General features: G+C 35.2%; 1 protein-coding gene across 3 annotated transcripts in view; it reads right to left on the bottom strand.

Annotated features, from left to right (window-relative positions):
• Window positions 1–19128, bottom strand: part of BMPR1B (bone morphogenetic protein receptor type 1B) — a 247028-nt gene that overhangs the window by 66877 nt on the left and 161023 nt on the right. The gene's annotated exons all lie outside the window — the stretch shown is intronic.

Raw genomic sequence — 19128 nt, 5'->3', positions numbered from 1 at the left:
TAATAATTGTGTTATCTTCAATCTGGGCATGGCACACAGAGGAACATTCTGGCCTGATGCTGCTCAAGCTGTCCCTCTTTGGATAAACAAATGGCTTCAGTTTTCAAAACATTCTCCTAAAGCACTTTTATATTCTTATTTTTTAAATTGTATAACACCCAGTACACCTCAGTGGTCCCAGTCTTTAAAAGCCTTGTTAATTTTACCTTTAAATTTTCTTTCTTTATATTCTTTTATCGAATTCATATCTTCTCATTTATGCCAGTAATGTTCTCACCCATAAATTCTACTCTAAGGTCAAAATGTTTCCTTTCTCCTTTTTTAAATAACTGTCAATACGGGCTCTCACAATAAACAAATCACCACCAAAAAAAGAACAACAAAAAGCCTGTATCTGGGATACTATGTGAGAAACAATTACCATTCACAAACCCTATCTTCAGATATTTCTGTATTTTAAGCCACACCAACATTAGGGAGATGTATTTGTGTGTGTTATGTTTTTCCACTTTGAAATATTTTTAAGAAATTGAATATATTATCTTAAATTTCAGTATCAGAGCGAATTAAAAAATAAATACATTGTATTTAAATGACCAAAGTGATCCCAAACAATCATAATACTAATATGGGGGCAAAGGACCATGGCTATCTTAATGGCCACTTCAGTCAAAATTTTCCACATTCTAAAAGAACAAATGAGATCAAACAAAATATTTTACCAAAATGTATTCATTGGTACTTCAGTTATGAAAACTATTCCCTGTATTTACCTACATAATCCTCTATCTTCTGTGTAAAAACCCAGCAAATAATTAAAGGTTGGCAAAACTTGTCAGTTTTAACTCTCATGGTCAAGTCTGTTGATCTTCCCTAGGGGTCTCATAGTTTTTTGTTTTTTTTTTTTTCTCTAAAGAAAAAGCATAATGACCTCTCAAAATGAATAGGCCTGATTTATGATAAACAATTAGTTAACAATTGAAGTTTTTTAGTTTCTTTCTTTCTTGGGAAACAAACAATACTCACTTTTATTATTAAGCCCATAACTATTTGGTAGTAATACAAATACTTCCTAGTAGCTGCCATTCTCTAGCAGCGAGTCCAACAGCCTCAACAGAAAAGTATTAAAATTGTGCTATTACGAAATAGCAGACAATCTGGAATAAAACAAATCCCTCTAGGATCACTACATCCTAAAAGTTCTTTGCCCCAGCCTTAGAACATGGCACTTTTGAGCATGCATGCTAAAATCATGAAAATGACATATTTCTCTTCTCATTTCACACCAATAAAGGAGGAAAAAAGCCTTGTCCAATAGGCACCATCAAAACAATCTACCCACCCCCAACTATGCAAGGCTCCTGCCTCTGTGGAGTTCAGTGGCTCCTCACTAGCAGGAAAGTATAAGCAGAGAGACCATTAGTTATGACATGGAGACTCTAGCTGATAATGCTGACTCACTTCAGGAGCTATTACACTATAAACAGTGTGCTGAAAGCCATTTATCTGCATTTTAGGATAAACAGCAGAAAAGTCTCAATTAAACAGATTGCAAGAAATAAGCTGCTGATGTCAAACCATGTGAAGCTTATTTTTGAAAAGAAAAATCTGTGAATGCAATAAAAATCAATGTGGGACATCAGGGATGTTAAAACAGAAAATTCAACATTTTTATAATTATAAACATAACATCTTTTATATCATTTTATAAGATCAGCTTGATTATCAAAGTTATTGCACACTGCTTTGAAGTTCAAAGTAAATTTACTGAAACTTGACATTCTCTTAAGAAACAGCATTTATGGTACTACTGGCACTGAGCCAATGTATGCTATCAAGGAAAGCTTTATCTGTCACTATGTAAAAGGTGAAGTTCAATTAGGTGAGTTTTATCACTTCTTCTCCTACACACAAACTGTCAGGAGAGATCATTTCTTTTTATTTATTTATTTATTTATTTATTTATTTATTTATTTATTTAATTTGAGACAGAGTCTCGCTCTGTCGCCCAGGTTAGAGTGCAGTGACACAATCACAGCTAACTACAGCCTCAATCTCCCGTGCTTATGTGATCCTCCCACCTCAGTTTCCCTAAGTAGCTGGGACTACAGGCATGCACTACCAAACCTGGCTAAGTTTTCTATTTTTTGTAGAGACAGCATTTCGCCATGTTGCCCAGGCTGGTCTTGAACTCCTGGACTCAAGCAATTCACCTGCCTTGGCCTCCCAAAGTTCAGGGATTACGGGTGTGAGCCACTGCACCCCCCGGCCGAGAGATAATTTCTAAATGACTCCCTTCAAGAAGAAAACACAAGTGCTATTTTACATCTAACTGTAAACACACACACATGTACACACACACACACACACACATATCTATCTCTAGCATGTTAAAATGCTTCAAGGAAAACACTATATAATTAAATATAATCTATCATGGAACCATAGAGGCTTTATTCCACAATTGATTAGAAGGACATGAGACAAAGTTCGTGACCAGCCTGGCCAACATGGCTAAACTCTGTCTCTACTAAAAATACAAAAATTAGCCAGGTGTGGTGGCACACATCTGTAATCCCAGCTACTAGAGAGGTTGAGGCACGAGAATCACTTGAGCCTGGAGGCGGAGGCTGCAGTGAGCCAAAATTGTGCCACTCCAGCCTGGGCAACAGAGGGAGATTCTGTTACAAAAAAAAAAAAAAAAAGAAGGATATGAGACACACCAAGGCCTTTACTGCAAGGGCCATATATGGGTAAAACACAACATTTAGAATTTATTTTTCCTACTTGCCAGAAAACAAATCAAAATCTTCTCTCTTTCATGCTTCCAAATGTCAGAAGCTTTTCAAAACAATTTTGAGGTTAGCGAAGAGAACACACAGGTGTGTGTTATGTCAACTACTGAAAGCAAATAAAGGCTAGCCTGGAATCTGATCTCTCTACGGACACATTCTTGTGGGCATTACAAATGCTCCCTGAAGGAATATTACACTGATGCTGACTAACTTTTTAAAACATCCCAAATCTCATTAGATCTATTCCTTAGCAGTACTGTTCAAAGGCATGACCTCTACTAACATCAAACTCACTGCCACTTCTTAGTAAACCTTTAATGTTTTCTCCAATAGCACCTTCTCCTATTTCACTGACAACAGGTTGAACAACAATGAAATATTCAATATCAACACATGTAAGTTTTTGTCATGTCATGAAAACTATGACAAACCACAAACAATTAAATGTGAGGTTATCAGTAACAAATGCTTAAGAATACTGGTTCGCATTAATGGCTACTGGTCTTAAGAAAACCATCACATATTTTGACTGCTGTGTAACAAGCCTGGCACAGAAAGATGGCAATAGTACTTTCATATCTGAAATTACCAGTGTTCAAGCTAAAAACTATAGTTATCATTTAAAACCTCTATTAGACACAAACAGCAACAAACATGACATGTTCTTAATTTTCAAAAAATAGTGACAAGAAAGGATTCTTGCCATCAAATGACTCCAATCAAGATTAGAAAAATCTTTCCACCAGTAAAATGACCTAATAGTCATAGTTTTATGAATGTTTATCAATGATTCAGAATCATATCAGTTTAGACCTTTAAAATTCATTGTCAATCATGTTCCTATTCATTCAAAAGATTTTGTATTTCTATAAACCCTCCTTTTTACACACACACAGGTACACACAAATATGTCCACAGTGAGGGTCAACAGGAAACAAATTATTCCCATAAAACCTGTCTCTTCTTGCCAAACGTTCCTAATATTTTATAAATCTCACAAGTAACTTACTACTGGACAAACCTTCCAGCTAATGATCAAAAATATAAAACTTCAAAACATTTTCCCCTTTTTCTAAGTTCTTCATAAAATGCCTGAATGCTCACGCCCCAGAAAAAGCTAATGCACAAAACAGGATATACCACGGCACTCTCAGCTTCCGCTGCAACATCAAGACCGGCTGATAACTTTGCTTATATATTTTCTATTTACACATATCAAGTTTCCCAGCATTACTTTCCTCCTCACAAGCAGCAAACCCAGAGGCCTTCATTACTAACATTCCACAATGCATGGGGAAAACAAGTTGAGGGGCAGGGAATGGTGCAAGTGTCTCTGTACTTGAGTGTATGTGCAGAATGTCTTTTTTATCTGAGATCCTTTTCTGCCTCCTCCTTGATTTCTCAAAAACTTTGATATTCTTTGAGACCCAGATGTCTCCTTTCTTCCCTCCTGCACACACTGAGAGGACAGGAAACAGCAGGTGTGAAATGTTCCTGTTTGCCTCTCTCGACTTCACAAGCAACTCCTGTTTGCAAACTGTCTTTCATCCTTGCTTGCTGTCTCAGGGGAGCGACCTGCCATTGGTCTGCTGGATCCCATTTCTTCTCACACACCCAGGTGTACAGCCATGGCCACAGTCCCTCTCACAGAGGATGGTTTGCTTTGATACATTCCTTCTTCGGTTATGATCAAAGAGTCGTTTTCCCAACCTAGACCAGCCTGGCTAAAGAAGGGTTTTACAACAAAGACAAAATGAGTGTATGGGGAAGAAAGGTGATGAGAATTCTGAGAGGAAAACCTGAGATGCCTGTGCTTAGGCCTTCATGTCAAAATGTAAAAACTTACATACAAAACATGAAACCAGGCACCAGCTCTTTCAATAGGCCAACTCACACGTGTAACAGGATAACTAGACTCCAAGCAGGTGTAGGAATCATGATTTCTAGCTCTAGCTATGCTACTGACTCAGAAATCTCCCCAATGTCTTGGTTAGAAAACCAGCACAGTGATGATTCACCAAGTAAGACTCAGGTAGTAAACACAGGTTCTTACGATACATTTGTTAAGGTAATACTGAGTGAATGAACCAGATTATGGAAAAGACTCAGACAAACATACCTGCCTAGATTAGGAATTTAGTGCAAGGGAAGTGTCCCTGAGTCAACATTGTCATGTAGTAATGCTCCACATGGGGATTGCTTTCCTCTGACCACTTCGAACTTTACCCTTACCTAAAACAAAATTTGGGAAAAGGACATCTAACCTCCCATTGCCTAAGATTACAGAGGGATAAAAATAAATCTGAACCTACTCTGACCACAAACATAGAAAATCATTTACATGAAAAAAAATATGTATATATACACATATACACATATATACACACACACCTACACATATGTATATATGTATATAGACACACATATGTGTAAATATATATTTATAAAGATATATATAGATCATGTAGAGTACTGAACTTATATAAAATATATAAATATTTTTTATTATATATAAATTATATCTGTATATAAAGATATATATATCTTATAAATTAGATATGAATATATGTATAAATGTCACTGATTTAATCTAATTTCAGGGAGATTTTACATATTTACATATCTAATTTTACATATTTAGGGAATATTACATACATATAAAATTATTTATGAGTTTATATTAGTGACTTTACTTAGAAAGGGATTTGAAAGGACTGAAACAAGACTTTAGTATATTAGAGAAAGAAGAAAATGTCAGGACATACAGCCAAAAGTGAATAGTTGTGAATTTCCAAAATTAATCACAGACTAATCTGAAAATAATCTGCGTTTCCTTTGAGCTTATTATGTACAAAATATATTTAATTACATAAAAATATAGTTTAATACTGCACCATTAACTCAAGTGATTATGTTTTTAATTCTACTTAGTAATAGTAAAATGGGAAGAAATTACAAAGAAACACACAAAAAAGAGATATGCTTTATGGAGTGGTTATAGAGTGGTGAACCAAACCCTTAATTCCATCCTCCATAAGGTATCTTTGGGTTGAAGGTGAAGCATCTGCATGCATAGTATAATATCAAGAACCACCAAAAAATAGTGTGTTATCCTGAAATCTTATTAGGCTGCTCTGAGGAGATGAGTTATCTGACCCTGAATATCATAAGCACTTTCCTGTTCCAAATATTTCCAGTTCCTTTCACTTTTTTATTACAGTAGTAAGTCTCTCCCTTTCCCCTCTAACACACACACTCCCTTTTTCCATCACTTCAGTTAAACTTCTAACTCCTGAGATTCTAAGGTTTGAAAAACATTGTAAATTTTTCTTTTCGCTTCTACAACAAAAATCAGCCTATAGCCGTAGAAGATTATAGTTATTTACCATGATTATATTCACCATAATCTTTCTGTTTCTTTATAATCTGTTTTTTGTTATCATTGGCATCTTTGTGGAACAGATAAGGACAGTTCTTGCCAAAGAGGTCTGAATTCTTTTGGTGTGGTCAAGCAAAAAATAAAAAAGAAGAATGCTTAACAGGAATGAGATGATTATGTTAAAAATACTGCCAGCTTCAAAGCAAGTTAGGGTTCACACTGTTGTACCTGCGTGCCCTGAGTTACCTTATCAATAAAATGAGGTTGTAGGAAGATAAATTCTCTAACCTCTCTTGTACTTCAAATATATTGTGATTCTATGTAACTTCTACTTTGCTTACATGTACTCTTTTTTCAAATCTATAGCATGAAAAAAGGGTACTGAATATTCCATGAATAAAACAAGGATTCCAGGCCGGGCGCGGTGGCTCAAGCCTGTAATCCCAGCACTTTGGGAGGCCGAGACGGGCGGATCACGAGGTCAGGAGATCGAGACCATCCTGGCTAACACGGTGAAACCCCGTCTCTACTAAAAAATACAAAAAACTAGCCGGGCGAAGTGGCGGGCGCCTGTGGTCCCAGCTACTCAGGAGGCTGAGGCAGGAGAATGGCGTGAACCCGGGAGGCGGAGCTTGCAGTGAGCTGAGATCCGGCCATCGCACTCCAGCCTGGGCGATAGAGCCAGACTCAGTCTCAAAAAAAAAAAAAAAACAAGGATTCCAGATCTGACTGCCATTTACTAGTTTGTGACCTTAAGCAAGTTCTTAATTTCCTTTGGTCTCAAACACTTCACAGCAACAATACTTACACTTCACGGAGTTTGGGAGATTAAATGAGATGTAATCATTTATCTATCCCCTATTACAGGTTTATAAATCTTGTTTAATGTAGTCCTCAAAATACTCTGCCATGTAAGTGTTACTCCTCTCATTTTACAAATGATGAGGGGACTAGAGCTGGAAGAGGTTATTTGCCTGAGTACAAACTACTGAGCAGCAGACAAAGTGGAAGGAAGTAAAGCTCTGCACTCTGCGACTTTTAAAAGCAGTGATTCCTCTAGACAGCAGTTCTCAAATACTTTCTTCTTGGGACCCTTTTACATTGTTAAAAATGACTGAGGATACCAAATTTTCTATGTATCTGGATACAGTTTTCAGTATTTACTATGTTAAAAAAAACTGAATAGTTAAAAAAAGTGTAATTCATTTTAAAAATAATAAATTCATTATATTTAAACATATTTTCAAGAAAACAGTGGCACTGCTCTACGTTTTTGCCAATCTCTTTAATGTCTAATTTAATAGAAGAAACTAGATGTTTGCTTTTGCACTCAATCTGTTACAACATGTTGTTGTGATTCACATATTAAGAATAATTGGTCCCACACAGATACGCAGTTAGAAAGGAGGCTATTTTAATAGCCTTTTCATATGAGTGGTTATTCTTTAATATACACTATAACTGAACAACAGGGAGTTTCTTAACACTTGCAATATAGGCTCTAAAACCCTATCAATGAAATTTTCATATTCTGATAAATTAAAACCTACTGTCCATCTTGTATTTTAAACTGATCTTTTACCTATGCATGAATATGAAACGACAGGCACTGGCCATCTGGGAAAAAAAGTTTGGTCCACTCAGTTATGCAGATCAGTTATGTGGATACAAGCGTCACAAAATCCTAACTTTTGCTTGAAAGTTTGAGTTTTATCATTAGCAATAAATATTGTCAACTGTTTTCCTTGAACTGGAAGGCTCAATTCATTCAGTTTTGAGAATATGTCTGCAAATACCCAAGTCTGACTAACCATAGTTTTTCTGTCAGTCATTGTTTCTAGTAAAAATTTTGTTTCATGAAGTAAATCTCAAGATACCTGTAGTAGTCCGTTCTCACACTGCTAATAAAGACATACCCGAGACTGGGTAATTTATAAAGGAAAGAGGTTTAACTGACTCACAGTTGAGCATGGCTGAGGAGGCCTCAGAAAACTTACAATCATGGTGGAAAGGGAAGCAAACACGTCCTTCTTCACATGGCAGCAGCAAGGAGAAGTGCCGAGCAAAAGACAGAAAAGCCCCTTATAAAATCATCAGATCTCATGAGAACTCACTATCACAAGAACATCATGAACATCACTGCCCTCATTATTCAATTACCTCCTACTAGGTCCTTCTCATGACGCGGGGATTATGGGAAGTACATTTTGAGATGAGATTTGGGTGGGGACATAGTCAAACCATATCAACAATGATTGACTCTCAGTTGCCGAAAAATTATATAGACTTTACATTTTGTCACACAGAATATTCAAAAGACATTTACAGAGAGGTTGAAATTTAATAAAATTAATCATTTTATTGTTTCATTAAGTATATTCTGAAATGAAGCTTCCTTTTGTTTTTTTTGATTGGTTGGTTGTTTTTACTATAAGCATATTGGAGTGAAGAATGCAAGTATAGTTTGGTTCCTGCTTTGATTTGTGCTAAGGTTCTATCCATTATTACCTATTATCCGTGCAAATGTTAATAAAACATGTTAATATTACTATGTTGGTAAATCATAGTTTGAAAACTGACACAACAGATGACCAATAACCAGTCATTAGCATTAGAGAGAAAATTTATAAATATTTTAGGCCAGGTGTGGTGGCTCATGCCTGTAATCCCAGCACTTTAGGAGGCCAAGATTGGTGGATCACTTGACATCAGGAGTTTGAGTCCAGCCTGGCCAACACGGTGAAACCCCATCTCTTCTAAGAATACAAAAATTAGCCAGGTGTGGTTGTGGGCACCTGTAATCCCAGCTACTCAGGAGGCTGAGGGAGGTGAATTGCTTGAACCCAGGAAGTGGAGGTTGCAGTGAGCCGAGATCATACTACTGCACTCCATCCTGAGCGACAGAGCAAGACTTTATCATACACACATACATAAAATATTTTAAGAGAAGCTAAGGCATTTTTACCGTGATGGAAGAGAACAGAGTGAGTATAAGAGATGATTTGTTTTAAAAGGAAAAGAATTAAGAAAATATGCAATTTTGAAACTCTTGAGATCTAAACAGAGCTTTTCATTTGTACTTTAAATGCTTTTATTTATAAGTGTCACAATTAAGTACCTGAGTCTTAATTTTTTAACCTAGCACCTCCTAGAGTCAGCCAGTTATGAAGTATTGGGAAATACTTGGGAAAAGAAGAAATGAATCATTAATATGGGAGTAAATAAGCATATACAGAAAGTTCACATTCTCAGAAAAGTAATTTAAAAAAGAAAAAGTTTCTCAAATGTGGAACAAATCAGTCTTCATTGATTTTTGCTTTTTGTTTGCCTATTTGGGGTTGCCTTGATTTGCCTATTTTTGCCTGTTTTGGGTTATAGGATATCATAGGCAGAATTGTTTCTTCTGCATTTTTTTTTCATTTCACACCTGAACACTGAAGAACTGATCATATATATAGAGAGAGACAAACTTTTCCCTAACTTTATGTTTGTTTATGTCTTGATTTGAACTTAGGTCTTGATTTCCAAACACAAGTCAGTTTTTCTTACCTGCTGGAGAAAATTGTTAATTCTAAATTAGGAAAAATCATGTTATTACATATAAAGGTCTGAAAGACGAGATACACTAAGGAGACCTTCTTTTCCTACATGAAATTATTACAGAAGTTCCGAAAGTATCTTTCTTATGTGATATCTTAAATATGGTATTATTTCACATTCTACATGAAATATTTAGAATATCCAAATTCCAATATAAACTGCATGAGAGCAAGAGTTATGTCCCTTTGGCTAACTACTATGTCCTCAGCATCTAGAATCATGTCAGGCACCTGGCAGGCACATGATAAAGTTTTCTTGAGGTACATAGAACAACTTCCCTATTGCGAAGGCCTCATGGATCATCTAATAAGACAAAAGAAAGAAACACCATTACCTCATATACATTTATGATTCTGTCCTATCTCAGTTGTGTGTATTTTCTATTGTGATTGTCATTTGGTAAAATTTCTGCTTTCTGAAATTGAAAATGAAAGGGGAAAATGCAGCTGGGTTTTTCTTACATTTCCCCTTCCTTCTGACATATAATTTTCAAACCCAAGAAATACAGTCTTTAAAAATATTTTATACTTAAAATTTAAATGTCTTCAAAAATTTGGTTGGGCACAGTGGCTCAGGCCTGTAATCCCAGCACTTTGGGAGGCCAAGGCAGATAGATTACTTGAGTTCAGGGGCTCTAGACTAGCCTGGGCAATATGGTAAATCCCTGTCTCTACAAAAAAACACAAAAATTAGCCAGGTGTGGTGGTATGCGCCTGTGGTCCCAGCTACCCTGAAGGCTGAAATGGGAAGATCGCTGGAGCCCAAGAGGTTGAGGCTGCAGTGAGCTGTGATTGCGCCACTGCACTCCAGCCTGGGTAACAGAGCAAGACTCTGTCTCAAAAATAGTAAGGAAAAAAAGAAAGAAATACAGTTTTTGACAGAGCCATTTCATTTAAATTATGTTTTAGATAAATAAGTAGTGAAACAGGGGAACACGGGTGTGAGAAGGTTCTGAACACAGTATCTAGTACCAATGTAACCTTGACACCACCTTACAGAAGAAAGTGCATGGGCTAGACTAATTAGCTGTATGGCTTTGAGCAAATTCATTAGTTTCCCTAGACTTCAACTTCTTCATCTTGTAAACAGGGGTAATAATGTTTACTTCTTACATGGCTGGTGTTAAAATTAAATGAAGTATGACATAAAGCATTTAGTACAGAGCCCAGTGCCTGAGATACTGTAAATGACCAATAAATGTTAGTTCTATTCATTTATCAGAAATCCATGAGTTAAAACTGGTCAATAAAAAGAATGTAAGTTTCACTGCAATTGCATATAGATAAAGCCACTACCAGAATTTAGAACCAATTAAAAAATATACACCAGTTAAAAATATGCACACACAAGACTACTTCCTAGAGTATGATAGATGACCTCCAAGTATTTATCACTGGTAATAATAACTACTGGTACTAATTCATATTTTAAAATTTTAGCTAATTGAAGTCACTGTCTACTTTGTTATATCATTTCACTACGTAGAAGACAACAATGTGGAAATTCCATAGTCATGGTTCCTGCTGGTACTGATACGTATCTCTGTCACTGCATAAAGAGCCAAACTGGAGAACAGTACATACTACGTGAAGCATATCCATGTTACTGACTCATATTTACAGCTGCTTTGTGCACGATATCAGCCTGGCTTTCCAAGCACTACATAGATGTATCTTAAAATGGTATGCTGTGTGTGCCATATTCAATTCACTTTATAAACTATTCCCAAAGCTAGATGATATTAGCTATATTTTCAACACTATTTTATATTTGCATTACATCTTGTATTTTGCAAGATACTTAAATGAATATATATGTGTATGTTAAACAGATTCAGACACACATACATTCTATAACGTCTTCACAGAGTGTTAACTAGGTTTTAAAACTGGCATACATTAAATCATTTACCTCAGCTCTTCCATAATATATAATCATGTAAAGCCAGTTATAAAACTTTACTAAATTCTAATTTACTATCTTTTAATAGGAAGATAATATATAGGAAACATCACATTCACTTTAAAATTTATGAAGACAATTTAAAAATTCTATGTCGAAAGTGCCTTGTCAACAAACCATTAGCAAAGTGCTTGTGTGCTTTGTGCTTGGTATGCCTCAAGCAAGTAAATAATGATTCCTGAAATAATCCATCAATGAAAGAAGAAGAACTACTGAGCGCCTAAATTAGGTGAAAACTGTTCTAACAGCTTTCATGTGTTTTCACATAACTCTTAACGGAGCCTGGCAAAAATAGACACAAGTATTCCCATTTGTCTAAATGACTGAGGCCTATATGGTCTTAAGGTGGAGCTAAGATGCTCACTACTCCACATTACTGCTTTACCAAATCACCCCATAATAGTAATAATACTACATCACCATCAGCAGGCGTATGTACATTTGATTTCTCTTTTTCCCAGTAGGAAAGATAGATTTTCCTACGTCTTCTGCGTTCCCTTACCACAAAATACAAGCTATTGGCTGGAGTCCTTCCTTTCTCCTGCTGTTATACCTGTCCCTAATCAATGTTACTGTAATACTCTCATCTCCTTCCCACTTCTTTCATCTAGTGTTTGCACTGCTGCCTTCTAAAGATAACAACACATGTGCATATGCTTGTAAAGCGAATAAAGTAAAGCAAATAAAAATCTCTAACAGTTCTAAGTTTCTTAGGAAGCCATTCAATGTTCTTCATGAACTGATTCAACCTTTCGTTCCAGTTTCATCTTCTACCATAGTCTGCTCCCTATCCATACCTTATTCTAATTAGATGTACCATGATTTTTGTATTCCCATGTTTTTGCTTATAATTCTGATTGTGTTTCTTTTTTGATGTTTCCACAGAACTTTACTGTGTTATATATTTTACTCTACCTTAGCTGCATACACATGTTGTGGCCTACCAACTATCTCCCTCTTATTGCAAGTAGCATAATTTATTTACATGAGTCACTCCACTGATTACTTGGATAATTAGCTGTGTGACCTCAGACAATTTACTTAACCTTTATGAATTTTCATTTCCTCATCTGTAAAATGAAGATGATAATAATACTTATATATGTAAAATGCTTTTAGTACCTAGAACAGTTTGCCTCATATAAGTGTGAGCAGTTTATATACTACTATTAGCTACAATCGTCAAAGAACTTCATTGTTTGATGCTAACTGGCTCACATATGCATCCAACTCTGATTTTTAGTCTTGCAAATTTTTGAAGACATTAAAATTTTTAAGTATAAAATAATTTTAAAGACTAGATTATAACTTTTCATAGTAGTTTTACATTAGCAAATACATACGTTATTATAATGAACTAAAAAAGACAAGCTAACTATAGTATAAGACCAATCTCAAGTATAATACTATTAAAGTTGGAATGGATTCCTGCAGAGCACAAATTAAGCTCATCCCTCCAATCAAAGCATCAGTTCATCCTAAAATTTTACTATATAAACAGTGAAATGAGTGTTGTAAGTCAAGCTAGGACTCTTGGGAAGAGATAAGCCTATTAACTGAATACAATTTAGAAAGTATTTTTGAAATGCCTTCTGTACATTTTACTATTTACACAAAAAATATGCCTTGTTTTATAGTTACAGGATATTCATAGTTCAACACCTGGGTCTTCTCTTCTTTCTCTCTTTGCACTAGACAAATTAACAAGTCTGATCCTTCAGTCCAACTAGAAAAAGAACGAACGGACATCAGGCTTGTGAGAGTGGCTGGATGGAAGGGAAAGAAAGCTATGGAGCTACTGAGCTGAGAGACAGAAGCCTTACAGTAATATAAATCAAAAAGCAGGCCAAATAGTACCACTGTATCTGAGTGCCTACTTGGAAGCATGGAAATAATTGACTGTGTTCTATAAAGTCTTTCTACTCCAAACTGAGCACTATATGGGTAAGAATTATAAAGGCAAGTTAAACAACAATCAAAATTGGGTATAAACACTCAAGTACACAATGGCTATTAAATGACACAGGATTATATTCTTATCTTTCATTAATATCATACTACTAATACTATTCATATATCATCTACATACAACATGTGAAAATAAAGTACTGCTATCATGCATCTAAAAAACAGACTAACGATAGATTCACTATTAAATGCCTAAAAATCTTAAGTACAGCAATCACTTTCCAGTAGAAAATAATTATTAGAAGTGAATGTTTACTAAGTTACTGTGAAACAGATCCGATACCTTTTATACAGACTCTGAGAAGAACAGATGGTGAAAACAGTAAAATTTCCAGTGGAAACTATGCCTAATTATTATTAAATTTATGAGGCTTGTCTTAAAGATAAGGTTTGAGTTAAATAATAGCTATCAGCACTTTGGAAAGACACATTTAATCTTATGACCTACAGTGTGTAAAGTAGGATGGTAAATGACTTAAGAATAAGTGGGATGTTCTTTAGAGGAACACATTTACCAACAAGACTACAAATTTTTGGTTTCCAGGTCAGTGCCTGCTTCTGCAAATGTTAAGCCTCATGACAAAAGAAATATGCAGATGGATGCTTTACTTCTTTGCTCATCCCAAAACATACCTCTATTTCATATTTAAAATAATCATGCACAGGCGTGTAACTTTTCTACCTTTTCTATCTGATTTCAGGTCCAGGTATTTTTTAATTTCCATTACCAAACTCAGGTCCAGGTTTTTTTTTTTTAATTTCCATTACTAAATAACAGTGATTTACCTAGAGTAGCAGCAAAAACAGCATAACTACTCTAGCTTCAAAGTACTTTGTTTACTTTAGTAATTTTTCATTCATAAAAGAATGTGCTTTTGAAAGTGACTGAATATATACATTTAGGCATCCTTATATTATTCGCATAATATTAGAACCAGGAGAACAGCTGCAGTCCAAGGTAGCTGGAAGTGGTAGCATAGGGCCTTGGGGTCTTCAGAAAAAAGACAATGATGAAAAATGAAAATGAAGAAAACTAAAATGCTACCCATCAAGAGTGAGGATTCATTAACTATTCCTGTGCACCCCTCCACCCCCAGTAAGGAGAAAACAAAGGCCTTTCCAAGGGGCTCTAGCAGGGCCAAAGCGTGTGAACTGAAAGGAAAGATTTCTCAAGGCAGAGAAAACCAGCGTTCCAGGCACTATTCTAAGTATTTTTCGTGTATTAACTCAGTTGCTTGTTCCAACGAGCTTGTGGAATGTGTAGTATTATCTTTTCCATATTGCAAAACAGAAACTGAGGCACTAAGAACTTGCTCAAAGTCGCAGAGCTAAGAAAGAGCTGAAATTGAGATTTAAATACAAAAAGTGACCCCAAAGCCTTATCTAAGCATTACGATATGCCATACGAAAACAGGATTTCCAAGTATCTTCAGAAAACAAACAAACAAAAAAACAAGCCAAAAGTCAATGCAAAATTAAAGTCATCATATAATAATAAAATATATCTATATTATTCAAACTCCTACCTAGAATCACTTTTAAGAGACACTTAATTCATTTGTAGAGTGTTTCTCTTGACAATTCACAAGGAGGAAAGAGAGATGTGAGTTTCTGTGCTTTGGTCTTAAAAGTGTTTTTATCTTTCTTTTAAAGTGAATTTTAATGAGCCCTTGTCAAAGGACTTCATAAATATTCATTAGATATTAAGAGAAGTCCTGTTTCCCATTCCTAAAAGCTGAGAGAGAAAACAGTAAGACTTCAAAGTGGAGAAGGCATGAAGAAAGACTAAGTGGAACTGTGAACATCTGGTTTTGTATTAGATGTTTATTGCAAGGCTCAAATCATTAGAACACTTACATTCTCAGTATGGAAATATTTTTTTTTTCCTTAATAAGAAGTTATCCAGAGTATCATCTCTGTTGGTGATATTTTCTTCTTTTCAGTTCGTCATCTAATTCTGAAGGATCCAAAACAATTCACTAACTCTTTATAATGCCTTCTGCACCACTGAACAGTAAAATGGTTATGATGTTGGGAGGAAATGATTTTGATCTAAATCAACAAGACAAGCTCTGCTACTATGAAAGTGCCATAAACCTTTCATAAAAAAGGGTTTTCACACTGGATTTGTGTCTTCAAAGAAAATATCCACCAAAATATTGCATTTTACATCAATCCTACATAGCAGTCAGGATAATATCACACAGATAAACTTCTCTTCATTAAGTCACAGTCTTGAATATTTCCTAGTCACCAAAACCAGGGAGATGCCCAGAAGATATCATGGCAATTCTGTGTTCCCAAATGGCTTGGCAAGTCAAATATTAACTTACTAAGAACAAATCTCTCCAAAGCCCACCACTTCTAATTCACTGCTGAAAAAGAAATCTGTAAAAGAGGGAAAACTGTATTTGCTATTTGTAGCAATGATTTTCTCCCTTATCTCTTAGAACTTTTGTTTCCCCAGCCAAGAAACATAAACAGATAGGTTTTTAGAAAGATACCTTCATAAAAGACTATCAACTGTGAGGTAGCTTCCTTGTCACTATCATGCAACCAAAAGCAAGAGATATATCATATTGGTCAAGTTTGAAGAAAATAGAAGATGAATATTAACTCAAGAAAATGTGTATGCTTCTTTAATAGACTCCTACTTCTGTAATTTCTAATATGAACCAAATTCAGAATACTTAAATCATTTTAATTTTTAAAAATTTTTAATTACAAATGATTAATGATTTGTTTTGCTTCTTCACTGTGTTTATTACTTTATTATTATTCTACTACCTTCCAAATGAATGCGTATGGTGATATAAACAAAATGTAAAAAGGATAAAACTAAAACACAAGTATATAGTTTTCTTAATGGCTGTTTAATAATTTAAAGTTCAGAGTAAGAAACTGAATTTTAATTCCATATAGTTAGTTTCAATATACATTAAAAATACTATAGTGAAGAATACAACTACTTAAGACTTGTAGTTTTCCTTATTTTATTAAACTTTATTCTGGTCTCTATTAAGTGTTACCTGACATTTATCTTCTACTTCATTAGAATAACCAAAATGTCTGACCTCCTTGCTCAATCCATAGAGCTAAGCCTAAGATGCTTCCTGACTGAATAAATGTGAATGAATTTAAAATTGGTTATTGTGATGGTTAATTATGTGCATCAACTTGACTGGGACACAAGGTGCCCAGGTATTTGCTCAAACATTATTCTGAGTGTTTATGTAAGTGAGGGCGTCTTTGGATGAGATTAACATTGACATCTATAGACTGGGTAAAGCAGATTGCTCTCCCTACTGTGGGTGGGCCTCATTCAATCAGTTAGTTGAAAGCCTGAATTGAACAAAAAGGCTGATCCTTTCTCAAAGTAAGAAAGTCCTACCTGACTGCCTTCAAACTAAGACATGGGCTTTTTTCCTTTCTTTGCACTTGAACTGAAACCTCCCCTCTGCCTAAGTCTTGACTCTGCTGGCCTTCTGCCTCAAACATGCCATCCAATTTCCTGGGTCCTGAGCTTGACCAAGTGCAGATCTTGGGACTTGTTAGCTTCCAGAATCATGTGAGCCAATTCCTTATAATAAACCTCTTTACACACACACGCACACACAAACACACACACACATATACACACACACACATGCTTTATCACCTTATTGGCTCTGTTTCTCTGGAGAACCCCAACTAACAGTTAACAAAGTGTCACTAAATAACCAGGCATTTTAAAAAACAAATACAAACGGTTATTTAACTAAATCTGAACTAACTCAGGCCCTTGAATTATGGTTTTCATGATTTCTTCAATTCCAGAAAGCAAGAACTGTAATTTCATTGTCAGCAATATAGAGTTCATATATATATACACACACACACAAACAGACATATATATTCATAATCTATGCTTTATTGATTGCAATTTTGGCAACATAGCCCTTCATAACTCTATGACCCACTGAGTATCCAATGTGAGCTCAGACTGGTAAACCATTAACATCTTCTTAGTGTACTGCAAAGTATCAGTATGAGATTAAACAGCAATGATTCAATTCAAATAAGTCAAAGATTTCATGCACAGCTAAGGTATATTCACCAACTAAGAGATCAGAAAGAGTGATTTTTGTTTTAGTTTAGTTTCTATAAATTTCCTTGGGCAGTATATTTCTCATCTCTATCTTCTATTGGCCCAGAAATTTGTATATAATAATCTTTTCCAACAGTATTGCCCCCTTGAGAAATCAAATTGTTTAATAAATTTCTAAGTTGAAGAACAGTTCAAGAGGCTTGACTCTCCTCTATTAAATAACGTAATAAAATCACCAGAGGTATGAAAGCTACTGGCAAAAACCAAAGCTTCAAAAACCAAAGCTTTCAAAACACATGAAAAATGTGTTCGTGAAAATTACAACAATTAAAATTTTTATATTATGAAACAGATACATACATACCAAAAATCTTACTTGAAACATTTAGACATTTTTCATTATATGGATTCTGAGTGTTTTAGTATAGAACATACTCATTTCTGGTGACTAAAGGAAGAAGAAGTACTTCAACATGTTTTCAATAAAAGGAAATGGCTATGAAAGCAAAATAAAGAGTTTGAGGCTAGCCAGGACAAACTAAAGGTAAATTCTTTGCACTCTAGAGATACTCAGGCATTTTGTCTTAAGAGAAATGCTTTTATCTTTCTTTCAAAATATACCAATTTTTTTTTTTATTTCTTAAGGTTTTCTTTTTCTATTTTTTAAATAATCTAGAAAAGAAATAGTGGCAATGATTAAGAACTTCTATGCTCCTGCAGGAACACAATGAGTTACATGTGGGTTTTCCTTGTTTGTTTTTTTTGTAAGGCCACTAGCCTAACTCAAGGCAAAACTTCCTCACTAGGCACTAGTTTACCCTACAGTATCCTTTCCTGAGTCCTAGGCCAATGCACTTAACTGACTACCAGGCATCTGAGTGACACTAAGAAGTCTTGTTTATATGTCAAACTCAACAAACTCTGAAATTACTCTTCTTTTTCATGAAGCCTTTCCATCCTATCCCTTTCTTTCTGAAATCTGCTCTTCCTTCAGCATTCTCTCTGATGAACATCACCGCCATCCATCCGGCTGCCAAAGTGAAAAACCTGAGTCGTCTTATATCTCTTCTGCACTCATATTCACTATACCTAATCCATCAACATCTCAATCATCTTAATCTTCTATATTTTTCTGTCATCCTGCCTCCTCTCACCACTGATGCTATTAAAAAGATGCCAAAAGGAGGTCCTCATCATTTCTTACCTGGTTGACAGCACAGCCTAATTTCTACTCTCTATCCCTACCTTCCTTTAGCCTTCTTTATACCACAGCTAAGATCACATTTTTTTTTTTTTTTTGTTCATGACAGAGTTTCGCAGTTTCTCTCTTGTTGCCC

Source organism: Papio anubis, chromosome 3 (assembly GCF_008728515.1).
Source record: "Papio anubis isolate 15944 chromosome 3, Panubis1.0, whole genome shotgun sequence".
Taxonomy (NCBI): Eukaryota; Metazoa; Chordata; class Mammalia; order Primates; family Cercopithecidae; genus Papio; species Papio anubis.
This window is presented reverse-complemented; position numbering and strand designations above follow the sequence as displayed.